This window comes from Ovis canadensis, chromosome 2, assembly GCF_042477335.2.
Source record: "Ovis canadensis isolate MfBH-ARS-UI-01 breed Bighorn chromosome 2, ARS-UI_OviCan_v2, whole genome shotgun sequence".
In the NCBI taxonomy this organism is placed as follows: Eukaryota; Metazoa; Chordata; class Mammalia; order Artiodactyla; family Bovidae; genus Ovis; species Ovis canadensis.
Window position 1 is genome coordinate 73782313 of NC_091246.1, and position 14906 is coordinate 73797218.

The following is a 14906-nucleotide window of genomic DNA, read 5'->3' on the forward strand; positions in this document are numbered from 1 at the left end:
ACTTATCTCTCTTTTAAAATTTTCTAGACATCTGAACAGCCTAGAAAAGAGCATCTATTTCCCCTGGATTTCTGCGGTAGTAACTGCCGCTTTTTTTTTTTTTTCTTTTAGGTTTCGGAAGCAGGCAAGGCAACAAGATGTGATCTGTGTCTCTTCTGCAGAAGAGGCCCTTCCAGCCCCTTTCCCCGAAGGTGGGTGAGCGATCCTGACTGCAGTCCTTTTTCTCTGCAGTGAAGACGAGGGTGTCTTGAGGTGTGAGTCCGTGCGTAGGAAGGTTGGAAGCGTGTGTCGACAGGCAGGGCTCATTGTTGCTTCTTTGAAAATGGCAGTGCTGAACTTTGAATGTTGCCCTGGGAGGGTAATTTTGGGCTTTATTGTTGTTCTTTAAGAAACAGTCTTCATTTGTTTCTCTGCTGATTGTACATTGTTTTTCTTTGCAGAGAAAAACGTCATCCAATACCCTTTCTCCTCAAGCAACCAAAGATTCTTAATCTTTGAGGCAGGAATTTCAAGTAATAAGAGATACTTATTGAGAGGACACTTTAGCTGGTCTTGCTGGGGTTTCTGCTACCGCATAGAATGCTTCCTGGACAGCTTTATCTGCTTAAGTTTACTTTGTCGGTTGAATTTACCCATTTTGCTTTCCGGTGGTTATTAATCTGTCCGGAGGAACTCCTTTTTCTCTGAATGAAAGGATAGAGGCAGCTGAGTATGTCATAGGGGGAGGAGAAATGTGGAGGAGGAAACTGCAAGTGGGAATAAGTGATGACGATTGGTTTTGGTTTCATAATAGGTTTGTTGGGCTACTGCAGGTATTCTGCTATAACACCCAACGGATATTAAGATGAATTATCAACCTTTTTCCTCCCTTTCCCTCCCCCCTTTACCACTTTGGGTATGAGAATCCCTTGCTCTTGTGTGCGCATATCTTTTAATATGTAACATATCTGCAAACTGGATGTGTCCAGCATTTGCCTTAACATGTATTTACCTGTACAGGAAAACTACAGTACTTGCTGACTAGATAAGCATTCAATGCTTGTTTCTTTCTCTGAGTGTCCTACGTTTGGAGTATTTAGCATGTTTTAGGAACCCATTAAAGAAGAGTTTACTTCATTTGCTGGTTTTTCCTAGTGATTTGAGACAGGTGTCTCAGGTATAGGAAGGGAACATGGTTTTCTTCTCTACTTCAACTGGCTGTTGCTGAAAGATGAGATGCTTTTTAGACCAAATAGGGAAGGACCTTGACTTTGGGGTCAGATTGGGTTTGAATTCTGGTGTTCCTGCTTTTTAATAGTGTTATTTAAAATCTCTTTGAGCCTCACTTTCTTATAAGATTGTTGTGGAGATTGAATAAAATTATGCATGCAAAGTAGTACATTGCTTGGCTACTGTGAAAGTCATGGCTATCCTCCTGACTGGGTAGGCAAAGAAAGGATGTTAGAGAAGGGCAGGATGACTGCATAAGGTGATCTGCCAGTGACCAGTGTTTCTTCCTTTTTAGTCTAAGGAGAGAAAGGACTTTTATATCTTGAACTGGTTAAGGGGTCTTAGAGCCTTTTTATGGGAAGGTTTGACCTGTATCATCTCTCCTCACCCCTTCTGCCCCTCTGCGTTTGTGCTGCCTCTACCTACTGTTGTGCTGCCCTCTTGTGGTTAACCACGCTAATAAGAATTTTTTTGCTCGCTCCCATTTTTTTTTTTTTCCTTTCTTTTTAGGCCCCTTCCCTTTGCTCCCAGTTACTCAAACTGTGTGCTGGGGTGCCCCCGGGTGCCATTGAACTCAGGCTTTAACTGATAATTTGAGGTAGTTCACAGTTTCAACATTAGACTGACACATTCCTTTCTACAATGTCATGTTTTCGCAAAGCTGTATTTTTAAAGGTTGCTCTGATAAAAAGCAACTACTGTATGAAACAATACTGGAATGTGATGTTGTCAAATTTGATTCCAAGTTTGAGAATTTGTACAGTGCCCAACAAACACTAAATTATAAGGACATTAATACTTATGTGGTTTGAAACCACCCCCACTTAAGTATTTCTTTTGGTCTGGGGGTGCTATGAAAAAATTACTAAGTCTAAGGATTCCCTATATGGAGAAAGTTTGGAAGCCTTTGCCTTAGTTTTTGGTTGACTTTCTGATAAAAAAAATTTAATGGAAAAACTGCATTTTTAAATGTTGGTCACTAATTGATTCCCTTCCCCACCAAAGTTATTGGTACAATTATTGATACAAAGTTAGTACCAGCTGATCACGGCTTCCTATGTTTACTCTCTTATTTAATATCTTTATAGCTACTATCTAGTTCCTTTGTTTTACGCTGATCCTATTGCTTGTCATTATGATTACTTTCTGGCTTTTCCAGTACTGGTTTTCTATTAGTATTTTTGACCATCTCCTTAAACTTAACTTTGCCCCAAATGAAAGTCATCTTTTTATACCCCTTTGTAATTTCCTTCTCTCTGTTGGCCATACAGGCTTTAAATTAGACATAACCTTTAAACTGCCTCTTTCATTTATCTTACATACTAATCCATTCACCATGTCCTATTCATATTTCTTTTGTCGTCCATACCTTTGCTTCTCCCAGTTTTACTACCTAAATCCCAGGACTCATCGTCAGCCTAGAATATTGGAAGTCATATCAACCCCTTTGAATCCAGCATCTCTTCCTTCTATAAATACCACTCTGATACTCCTTTTTGTGGCACTCTCTTGCTCCCAAATCCTCAGTGGCCTCCTACATTCCACCTGTTAGGTTGAACTTCTTTTTCCTGGCTTTCAAAATATTCTGTCATCAGTCTCTGCCCTGTTTATTCAGTTTTGTCTAAGGACCTTCGGCAAGCATCCTCTGTTCTAGTATTGCAAGCTGTGTCTCATACTTCCTAATAACAGCTAAGCTTATTCTGTTTTTTAACTTTCACACGTTTTCCGTCCTTCTTCCAGTAAGTCCAGTTTTACACCCTACTGCACGAGTCACTAGGTGTGGAATAACTGAGCAGAGCCTCAGTCTCCTCATCTGAAAACTGAGAATTATACTTTTTCTGTAAGCTTGTAGTGAGAATTAAGAGAGTTGATACATGAAAAGCCCTCAGCAATAGGGCCTGGCACATTAAGGACTCCCAGACATAAAGTAAACTCCTTTAATAGTAAACTATTGTCATAATTATATAATGCTCTGAATATAATAAGCTATTATTATTACAACAATTTGTTACCACTACTACTAAGTTAAAAGTTCCACTTCATTCATGAAACTGTTTCTCACTAATTATTGTTTTTTTCCTCTCTTACAGTTCTATAGTTCTTTTAGTCTTAGCATATCATCACATAGTTTAATTATATATCATATTTTGGTTGTTTGGTAATTATTTCTCTGTTAGCCACATCTTTTCAAGTTGATTGTGTATGCATTGAGAAACAGAGTTTAGATTAAACCCACACACATACAAACCCACAATGCTGAGTACATGGGGAACATTCAAGAAATGCTGTGTATTAAAAAGGAATTTTAGGCCATTACCAGACAAATATTTATTCATATCTACAATGTAAAGGTACTTTGCTATATATCCAAAAGAGATGCAGAAAAATGTAAAGCAGGTTCTTTTCCTTGAGGACTTGTAATGTAATAGGGGAGATAGGCAAATAATAAAAGTTATAAATCTCTGATACCATATAAAGTTGAAGTGAGCAAACAAAGATCCAGAGAAGAGGTAGAATCAAAACTGGGCGGAATTTGATTTTACAGAAGAGGAGGAACTTGTATAGGAAGTAAAGGCAAAGTAAGCAGAACAGGATAAGAGAACAGTACATAATAAGTTGACTGAAATGAAGGTTTCTGTGGGAGAGTACTAAGAAACCAGGTGAAAATGTTTGGGATTAGATGGGTGGATGTCTTTAAGTGCAGGGTTAGAATAATGTTCTTCGATTCATAGGTAATAGGCAAGCTTTAAAGGTTTCACAGTGAGAAAGAACTTGCTTAAAAAAAGTGTTTTAAGAAAATCGCAGTGGCACCAGAGCTGGGTAGAGTCTGATGAGTTGGAAAGAGAAGTCATAGACCTAGGAAAATCACCTAGGCCTGAGGTAATGAGGATTTGAATTTAGTAAAAATAGGACTGGAGAGATGTCACGCAAGACTTCGTTCTGGACTGGATAAGAAAGGAAGATGTAGTGGGGGGAAGGAGGGGAGTAATCAGAGATGACTGAAGTTTTGATCCACAGTGACAAGAAATTAGAGTGTTGAAACTCTTAAGATATATGAGAACATGTGCATTAGGAAACCTAGAGAGGTTTAAAAATATGGCAAAAGTTACTCATTTAGTTGGTGACAAAAAAAAAGAACAAGGGTTTAATTAATGACTGTACTGACAGAAATAGGTATGAAATATTAGCTAGTTGAAGGGTACAGACATCTGGGCTTGTAGTTTGGATTTGTTGAATTTGAGGTGACAGTGAGATAAGCAAGTTCCCTTGTAGCTCAGTCGGTAAAGAATTTGCCTGCAGTGCAGGAGACCTGGGTTTGATCCCTGGGTTGGGAAGATCCCCTGGAGAAGGAAATGGCAACCCACTCCAGTATTCTTGCCTGGAGAATCCCATGGATGGAAGAGTCTGGTGGACTGTGGTTCACGGGGTCACAAAGAGTTGGACAGACTGAGCGACTAACACACACACACAACATATCACCAGACTGTGGGACAATGTGAATAGAACTTAGCAAAGAAATTTAAGGCTGAAATTGTGCTTAGAGAGAAAGGCAGGGGATCTGAGGTTGAGCCTTGGGAACTGCACATAATTGGAGAGTGAGTGAAAGAAGAGGAATTGGCGAAGGCAACAAGGACAGCAGTTAATATGAGAGGCAAGTGAGGGGGAAGGCTAAGAAGGTGGGAGTGGCTATCAAGGTGATTATGGTTGATCACTGCCAAAAAGTGAGAAGAATCAGAATTGAAAAAGGTCTTATAAATGTTTACTGGTGTTTTTCCTAATATAAAACCTAGAAAAGCAGAAGAAAGAAGAAAATTGCTTATGGTTTTCCCATGCATAATTAACCACTGCTATTATTTTGTTAATTTAGTATAACAACCTTTGAGTTTGATTTTGGTTGATTGACGGAGACTTTTTTCCAAAGCTTTCCATCCCTGGGACTAATGATGAGAATTTTAGACATAATAAAGACCAGAAGGTATTTTTTGAAAGAGTGTTTGACATTTATCTGTGTCCTCTCATATCGTGCTATATAGGCGCCCATATTATGGGCATTAGCCCTGCATTTGTATTATTTGAATGAGTGGACATTAAGTGGTTAGCATTAAGATAATTAGTGGTCTGTCAGGGTAGACAAATGACTTTTGATGCAGTTGTATTGGTAAGATCTGAATAAAATGATAAGGGTATTAATTGCTAAAAGGAAAGAGAAATTCTTATAGATAACTTAGAATACTGAAGGTAGCAAATTTTAGGAGTACTCAGATTAAGAGAATTGGAAAGGGTAAAAGGAAGTGTTATCTGTTTTTGAAACCTGTATGATGTAGCTACTCTGGAGGTGACTGAGGTGGAGATAGTCCGTGGGCTATTTGTTTTGCTTGAATGCATATTTTTATCTTCCCAAGAACATCCTTCTGCCTTCTTTGTTGATATCAGTCCTCGAGAATAGGGCATTCATTATTGATTACTAAATTATTTTAGTTTAATAAATTCTGATTATGAAATATAATTCCACTAGGTAATATTTTTATAATATAAAAGGTAGTATAATGTGAGAAAATATACTGTTTTGGAAATCGAGATCAAAGACTGAGTGCTGTTAATATGGTGTGTGACTTTGAGCAAATCACATAAGCAATGAGTCTTGTTTTTTCCTCACTTAGAAAATGAGGGAGTTTTTTAAAAATTTAAGTTTAAGAGATAAATGGCTTAAATGTTTGTAACAGGAAAACAGCAGCCCTTTGCCTCTACCCACTTCTCTCCCCATCTCTCATTTGTGTTTGTCAGGAAACCGCTTACAAATCTTACGAGAGTGTCTTCTGGTACTTACCTCTATTTTCTAAATAACACAATCTGCCATCAGTAGACCCTCCTCCAATTCTGCATCTGTGTCTATACTCTGCCCTTTTCCCCCCCTTTACAATGTATGTGCTGTTCAGTGTCCCATGTAAGGCTTCTTCATCTATTTGGGTAGAAGAACCCATCCCCTTTTACCTTCAAGAACTTTACCATTGTGTTTCTTTCTCTTTTTCTTGCATTCTCCATTTTTTCATCTACTGGATCATTTCCATTAGTATGTATTTTTGTTGCTATTGCTATGACAAACCCATCTGAAAACTTAGTGACATAAAATAGCTGCTTTATTAGACTCAGACGTTTTGAGTCAGTACTTAGGATCAGGCACGTCAGGGATGGCTTGTTTCTACCCTTCAGTGTCTAGGACATCAGTTGGGAAGAGCTGCTGGCGGGGGTAATGTGAAGGCAGAGGACTAGAATCATCTGGAGGTATCTTCACTCACATGACTGCAGGTTGATACTGGCTGTTTGACTTGAGATCTCACCTCAGACTCTGCACTGGAGCACGTATCAATACATGTGGCTTGGACTTCCTTAAAACATCGGGGACTCAGGATACTTGGCTCTCTTACATGATGAGTCAGGGTTTAAGAGTGAATGTTTCAGTGAACATGGCGAAGGTAGGGTGAAGAATAGATTCTGTTAATCATGTTACTGAACTACGTTCATTTGCCTGATGTGCAGCAAGACACATGCTGAGATGGTAAGTCTGCAGCAGAGAAAATGTTTACTCACAGGGCACAGCTAAGAGAGAAAACCAAAGGTGAAGATTTTGAGATATTTAAGGGATAAAGGAGCAGGGTGGTTTGAGGCTTGGGGAAGGGTGATTGGATGCAGGAAAAAGGTATAGTGATTGAAGTTCTCCAAGGATCTGAACTATATGCTTCTTCATGGGGTGCATGTTCAGAAATTGGTGGCATTAGCCTGATCTGAGGGTCGAGTTTTTGGCCTTCTGACATAAAAAGGTGATCCATTGGATACTCAGGTAGGCCTAGTTGAATAAGATTGGTGGTCTCAGCTGGTTTGAGCTGGTCAAGATCTAGCTCTGAGTTCCTGAAAAACAACTTAAGCAACCAAATTATTATAGTGATTAATATATCAAAGGTGTTATTTCTGAGAAAGCTATTGGGAGTTTAGATGTATTGCTTGGCTAGTGACTGTTAGCTATATGGAGCCTTAAAAAAATTTACTTAGTTATTTTTGACTGTGCTAGGTCTTTGTTGCTTTATGCAGGCTTTCTCTAGTTTCACTGAGTGGGCTACTCTCCAGTTGCAGTGTATGGACTTCTTATTGCAGTGGCTTCTTTTGTTGCAGAGCATGGGCTCTACTGCACATAGGGTTCCATAACTATGGAATGTGGGCTCAGTAGTTGCGGCTTATGGGCTCTGGACCATGCGCTCAGTAGCTGTGATGCACAGGCTTAGCTGCCCCACCGCATGTGGAATTTTCTCGAATGAGGGATCGAACCAGTGTCCCTTACACAGAAAGGTGGATTCTTAACCACTGGACCACCAGGGAAGTCCTTGAGTTTATTTTTGTGTATGGTATTATGATGTGTTCTAATTTCATCATTTTACATGTAGCTGTCCAGTTTTCCCAGACCACTTATTGAAGAAACTGTCTTTTCTCCATTGTGTATTCTTGCCTCCTTTGTCATAGATTAGGTGACAGTAAGTGTGTGTCACCTGGTAGATATTTTGTCAGTGTCCATTTTATGTTGTGCACTGCATATATTCCTGGAGAAGGAAATGGCAACCCACTCCAGCATTCTTGCCTGGAAAATCCCCTGGACAGAGGGGCCTGGCAGGCTACAGTCCATGGCGTCACAAAGAGTTGGACACGACTGAGCGACTAAACCACTGCGTATGTTATTAAGGATAAGTCAGTGGACATCATCTTTAATATCATGGTATTCTCTTGACTAAGTATACTAAGGATCCAGATGTAAAGACAAGTATAACGTGGCAGTGAAATAAAGGCATATACTCATTGCAGAGACTGTTTCTTAGGAACAGTTATAATAACTTTGAGGTAATTTTTAAATTTTGTTATGCCTTTTAAGAGTTTCCTTTAAAAAAAATTTTTTTTTCAAGCATGCTTCATTGTGGTCAGTTTTTATAAATGTTCCATACGTGCTCAAAAAATATATTTTAAGTGGAAAGTTGTAATATATTTGTCATTTTCTAGTAGATTGTTTGTCTTTTATCAGTTTATGGAGCTCTTTGTGTATTAGAGATATTCTTTAATAAACAAATTGCAAATATTTCCCTCAGTCTGTTTGTCTTTTGATTTTGTTTATGGTCCCCTTTCTCTAGAGAAATTGAGAATTTAATATAATGAATCTTTTTCTTTATTGTGGAGGTAGAAAACTTAAATGACTAAAGTGTCATTAATGAATATAAAGGGGCTTGTTATGGAATATAGTAGGGAGAAGTGGAGATTATGGGGAACTCCCTGTCCTGCCTAAGGCATTGAAATTGAAGTGAGAATAAGAAAACTACTTTATTAGTCAAGGAAAATAGGGACTCAGACACTCAATTTGTGTGACTTTTGTTAAATGGATTTTGAGTTTTCCATTTTGTGTAAGAAAGTTTTTCCATTTCAGGTAAAAGTTCTCTCAAAAATTCTTCCAGTATTTTTATTGTTTTGTTTTTTACATTGAAAATTAAATTTATATATAATTCATTATTTATTTTTGGTTGCACTGGATTTCCATTGCTATGCGTGGACTTTCTCTAGTTCCGGTGGACAGGGAAATCCCATGGACAGAGAAGCCTGGCAGGTTGTTGTCACAGGGTCATAAAGAGTTGGACACAACTTAGTGACTAGACAATAATATATTTGTAGCATATTTTCTCCAGTTGTACTGTCAGTTATGCCAGTGCTTTTTATAAAAACTAAATATCCTTTTCTATTGCATAGCAATGTCATCAGATTACACTATATACTTGGATTTATTTCTGGATGCTCTTTCGGTTCACTGATCTGTCTAGCATATACCAGTACTATTTTGGCTAGAGTTATTTTATATATTCTTTTCCATTATGGTGTATCACACTGTATTCAGTATAATTCCCTGTGCTATACATTAGGACCTTGTTTTTTATCCATTCTAAATGTAATATTTTACATCTACCATCCCCAAACTCTTAGTTCATCACTCTCTCTTCACTCCTCCCCTCTTGGCAACCACACATCTGTTCTCTATATCTGTTAGTCTGTTTGGTAGTTGGTTCACTTGAGCCATATTTTAGATTCAACATGTGATACCGTACGCTATTGATATTTGTCTTTCTCTTTCTGGCTTACTTCACTTAGCACGATAATCACTAGTTTTATCCGTGTTAGTGCAAATGGCATTATTTAGTTTTTTTTTATGGCTGAGTAGTATTCCATTGAATATACGTACTATGGATAAAGAATTTCTTTATCCATTCATATTTTGGTGGACATTTAGGTTGTTTCCATGTTTTGGCTGTTGTGAACAGTGCTGCTGTGAATATATGGGTGCATGTACTTTTAAAAAATAAATATGGAACATTTAATCATTTTTTAATTATTTAGTTATTTTTGACTGTTCAGGGTCTTTGTTGCGGTGTGCAGGCTTTCTCTAGTTGCAGCGAGCAGTGGCTACTCTCTAGTTGTGTTGCACAAGCTTCTCGTTGCAGTGGCTTCTCTCGTTGTGGAACATGGACTGTGAAGTGCTCAAGCTTCAGGAGTTGTGGCTTGTGGGCCCTAGAGAGAGGGCTTGGTAATTGTGGCACATAGGCTTAGTTGCTCCATAGTATTTGGGATCCTCCTGGACTAGGAATTGAAGCAGGGTCCCCTGCTTTGCTAGGCAGACTTGTGACCACTGGACCACCACAGAGGCCTCTGCATTTATTTTTTTGAAGTATAGTTTTGTCCGAGTATAATGCCAGGAGTGGAATTGCTGGGTTATATCATACTGTTTTTAGTTTTCTGAGGAACTCTCATACTGGTTTTCATCGTGGCTGTGCCAGCTTTCTTTCCCACTAACAGTGTAGGAGGATTCCCTTTTCTCCAGCTCCTCTCCAGCATTTGTTATTTGTAGACTTTTTAATGATGGCCATTCTGACTGGTGTGAGGTGGTACCCCGTTGTAGTTTTGATTTGCATTTCTGTAATAATTAGTGATGTTGAGCATCTTTTCATGTGTCTACTGGCCATCTATGGGACATACACATCTTTATATGATGGGATTCTTGTTACTGGTAAGATGCTATTACTGTTAAGATACTGTTCCTCCTCATTAATCCAGAGAAAGGGTTATTTTATACTATTACAGCATTTATAAGTGTATTTCAAATAAAGAGTCTATAAATGCACAAGTAGAGAAATATCAGTAAATAGCCAGTGACTTTTTGTGTACCATCTTGGTTTCATGTATCAACTTCACAGGCTTCCCTGGTGACTCAGTGGTAGAGAACCCACCTGCCAATGCAGGAGACATGGGTTTGATCCCTGGTCCTGGAAGCTCTCCTGGAGAAGAGAATGGCAATCCACTTGAGTTTTCTTGCCTGGGAAATCCCATGGACAGAGAAGCCTGGCAGGCTACCATCAATGAGTTCCCAAAAGAATCAGGCATTACTTAGAGACTGAATGACAGCATCAGTTTCACAGAGGATCTTTTTCTCTAGCAAACACTTGGCAAGTTTTGGATAATGTAAGTACAGAGCAGTTCCCCTCCCTCAACCAAATTACTTTGGTTTTAAAGCATTAAAACCCCTTCTGTTTACAAAATTTAGCCTGAGGCTTTAGACTAAATATGCCACTACGTGTGGAGATCCTTACTCTTGATCAGTGATGCTTTTAAGGGAAAATTTTGATTAAAAGGGGAAAATGTGAAATAAAAAAACTTCAGCTAAAATTGGGACAGGGCTGTGTGGGAAACTCATGCATATACCCAGGTAAACTGAAAATTGTATGCTTCCGTTATTGACGCAAAGGGAGTTTCCCAGGTGGTGCAGTTGGTAAAGAATCCACCTTCTAAGTGAAGGAGATGCAAGAGACATGGGCTCGATTCCTGGGTTGGGAAGATCCTCTGGAGAAGGAAATGACAACTCACTCCAGTATTCTTGCCTGGAAAATTCCACGGACAGAGAAGCTTGGCAAGCTGTAGCCCATGAGGTCACAAAGAGCTGGACATGACTAAGCACGCACACATGCTATTATTTATACCATTATAACTCCAAAGACATAACCTATTTTAATGTAACCAATGACCTTAAGCTAGCTTTCATTTACCAAAATTTAATCCTGTTGAATAGATCATGTGAACTTCAAAAGCATTTTGGGTTATGTTCTATGATATTTCTTTAATTAATGTAAGTGGTTATTTATTTTTAAGCAAATTAAATAGAACTCTTTTACAAACAAATTTTAACAATACCATCTGAAGGTAGAAAAGAACAAAACCCACCTGTCTACAACACCTATATATACACACATGAACACTCAGATGCAAACAGGAACTGTTTGATTTAAAATTTTAGCCATATGCTGATACAAACCCAGAAGAATAATAGATTCAAAATGTATTTGTGTCCTGTAAGGGTCTTTTTAGAGCTGTTTTTGGAGTCAGTTTATTTTTTAGAAGCTTATGCATGCCAATCAAAAAATGCTTTTTATTGTCTCACAAGAGGTTTGGAATCCTCTCTTTAGGTGGACTTATTTAAAACAAATGTTTCCCCTTTGAACGGGAAGGGTCACTTACCTAACAAAAGGAAACAGAAAGCAAGTTTTCTCCTAGGTTTAGAGTATATGTCTGTTACCAGAAATCTAGGGCAGTTGTTATTTAACACTTTTCTTCTAAATATTTATCTGCTCAAGTTAACTTTGAAACAGTAATTAGGATTATAGCATTTGAATCTTCAGAGGCTCCAATTTTAAAGGGGTAGGTTTTTGCAGAGGAAGAAAGAGGCATGGAGGTGGGGCCTGAGCACAAAATGGCTGCTGGGATGTAGTCTGAGACAAATGGGTGATCAGGGAAGACACACGATGGCTCCTGAGACAAAGAAGTTGGGGGAGGGTGAGGCGCAGGAAGCTTCAGAAGCCATTTTGTTCTTTTCTAGATTTTTTCTGTTGTTGTTTCATCCAATTTAGAAATGTTATCTTACAAAGTGGAAATTTTAGAGTTTTGTGTACATTTGAATTTGTTTTGTTTAATTATAGAACTGTAGTCCTCCACTTTAATCTTAAGCAAAACAAGTTTGGGGAGATTGAAAATTCCCCATAGAGCCCATTGTAGTTCTGATTACTTGTAGTTTGTTCAGGTCATTTAGTTAAAAGTGCACATGCTGGGGTCCATGGTTCATTTAAACATGAAACTGTCCAGAGTCCTGAAAGATGGGCTCTGCTTAGAACATTTAGACGACCAGAAGCTGCCCCCCTCCAAAACCTCTCACTACTACACACTGTAGAAAGCAACTGAGTACTCTCCAAAGTCAGAGCCTCCAACCTGAAAGGACCAAGCCTTTCCAGATACTGAGTTAAGTCAGAAAGCTCAAAATGCAAAAAGAGCAGAGCTTGGAACCTGAGAGGACACTTACTTACCAAACTTCGATGCATGAAACGGCTCTCAAAGCCAATGCACTGGGACAACCCAGAGGGATTGGATGGGGAAGGAGGTGGAATGGGGGGTTTGGGACAGGGGGACACATGTACACCAGTAGCTGATTCATGTCAATGTATGACAAAAACCACCGCAGTATTGTAAAGTAGTTAGCCTCCAATTAAAAAAAAAACCAAAACAAAAACTGGCAGTAGCTCATGGAAGTGATGAGCACAAGGGGCTTGGTGTTGGTACCTTGCTTGATTCCAGGATTCATTGTCTCAGGGTTCACCTGCTTTGGGTCCCACTTCTGACACCAAAAATGTCAGCTTTAATTATACAATTGCCATTTATTTTACCAGCAAAGTTGGTTTATTTGGAAAGATCCAAAGGAATTGCAGTTTTTGAAATGCAAGCTATGGTGAACCATGGGCAAATTTAGATAACAAACAAGGGGAGCTTACTTTTATAAGGAAAAAGGGGAACTTTTTGGAGGGACTCTGTTAACCAAAGAATCTATTGGCAGGAGCTGGGAATTCAGAGTATGGCAGATTCTCATTGGTGGGCATCTGTAGTGTGATTCGCTGAGCTGTCATGGAGCAGAGAGAAGTTTTCTTCTGCCCGCTGGTTAGTAAAGTAGAGGCACCTTCCTGTTAGAAATGTAGGTATGCCTTTTCCTGCTTGGAGCAATGGATGATGCATGGTAGCGCCTGAGAGCTCCCTCTACAGGCTGTCCCTACTCCAGATTTAGCTGAGATTTCTTTAGTTAATTACACACTTAATGTAGTCTTTGCCCTTTCATGGATCACAGCCTTGTCCTGGCAAAGGGGTTTACTTACCTCAGTGAAGCTATGAGCCATGCCACGCAGAGCCGCCCAAGGTGGGCAGGTCACAGTGGAGAGTTCTGACAAAACATGTCCCTCGTCCCACTGGAGGAGGGAACAGCAAACCACTCCAGTATTCTTGCTGTGAGAACCTTGTGAACAGTGTGAAAAGGCAAAAGAAGACACGACACAGGAAGATGAGCCTCCCAGATTGGATGGTGTCCAGTATGCTACTGGAGAAGAGTGGAGGGCAATTACTGATAGCTACAAAAAAAAAAAAAAAAAGTGAAAGAGGAGAGTGAAAAGGTTGCCTTAAAGCTCAACATTCAGAAACCTAAGATCATGGCATCCAGTCCCATCATAGCAAATAGATGGGGAAACAATGGAAACAGTGTCAGACTTTATTTTTGGGGGCTCCGAAATCACTGCAGATGGTGATTGTAGCCATGAAATTAAAAGATGCTTACTGCTTGGAAGAAAAGTTATGATCAACCTAGATAACATATTAAAAGGCAGAGACATTGCTTTGCCAACAAAGGTCCATTTAGTCAAGGCTATGGTTTTTCCATTGGTCATGTATGGATGTGAGAGTTGGACTGTGAAGAAAGCTGAGCACTGAAGAATTGATGCTTTTGAACTGTGGTGTTTGAGAAGACTCTTGAGAGTCCCTTGGACTGCAAGGAGATCCGTCCTGGGTGTTCATTGGAAGGACTGATGTTGAAGCTGAAACTCTAATACTTTGGCCACCTCATGCGAAGAGTTGACTCATTGGAAAAGACTCTGATGCTGGGAGGGATTGGGAGCAGGAGGAAAAGGGGATGACAGAGGATGAGATGGCTGGATGGCATCACCAACTCGATGGACGTGAGTTTGAGTGAACTCTGGGAGTTGGTGATGGACAGGGAGGCCTGGTGTGCTGCGATTCATGGTGTCGCAAAGAGTTGGACACGACTGAGTGACTGAACCGAACTGACAAAAAAAATGAAGTGACTGGGCCAAAGCAGAAATGACAGTCAGTTGTGGATGTGTCTGGTGGTGAGAGTAAAGTGCAGTGCTATAAAGAACAGTATTACATAAGACCTGGAAACTTAGGTCCATGAATCAAGGTAAATTAGACGTGGTCAAGCAGGAGATGGCAAGAGTGAACATTACCCTCTTAGGAATCAGTGAACTAAAATGGACAGGAATGGGCAAATTTAATTCAGCTAGCTGTTATATCTACTACTGTGGGCCAGAGTTCCTTAGAAGAAATGGAGTATCCCTCATAGTGAACAAAGGAGTCTGAAATGCAGTATTTGGATGCAGTCTTAAAAATGACAGAATGATCTTGGTTCATTTTCAAGGCAAACCATTCAACATTACAGTAATCCTAGTCTGTGTTCTAAGCATCAATGCCCAAAAAGCTGAAGTTGAACAGTTCTGTGAAGACCTACAACACCTTCTAGAACT

General features: G+C 39.4%; 2 protein-coding genes across 3 annotated transcripts in view; one reads left to right on the forward strand and one right to left on the reverse strand.

Annotated features, from left to right (window-relative positions):
- The window catches only part of AK3 (adenylate kinase 3), a 467912-nt gene that overhangs the window by 297479 nt on the left and 155527 nt on the right, over window positions 1-14906 (reverse strand). The window lies entirely within an intron of this gene.
- JAK2 (Janus kinase 2) overlaps window positions 1-14906 on the forward strand; it is a 117172-nt gene that overhangs the window by 1081 nt on the left and 101185 nt on the right. For both annotated transcript variants that reach the window (XM_069576481.1, XM_069576482.1), the window contains exon 2: window positions 112-191. The gene's annotated coding sequence lies outside the window, so the exon portion shown is untranslated. The remainder of the gene's footprint in view (window positions 1-111; window positions 192-14906) is intronic.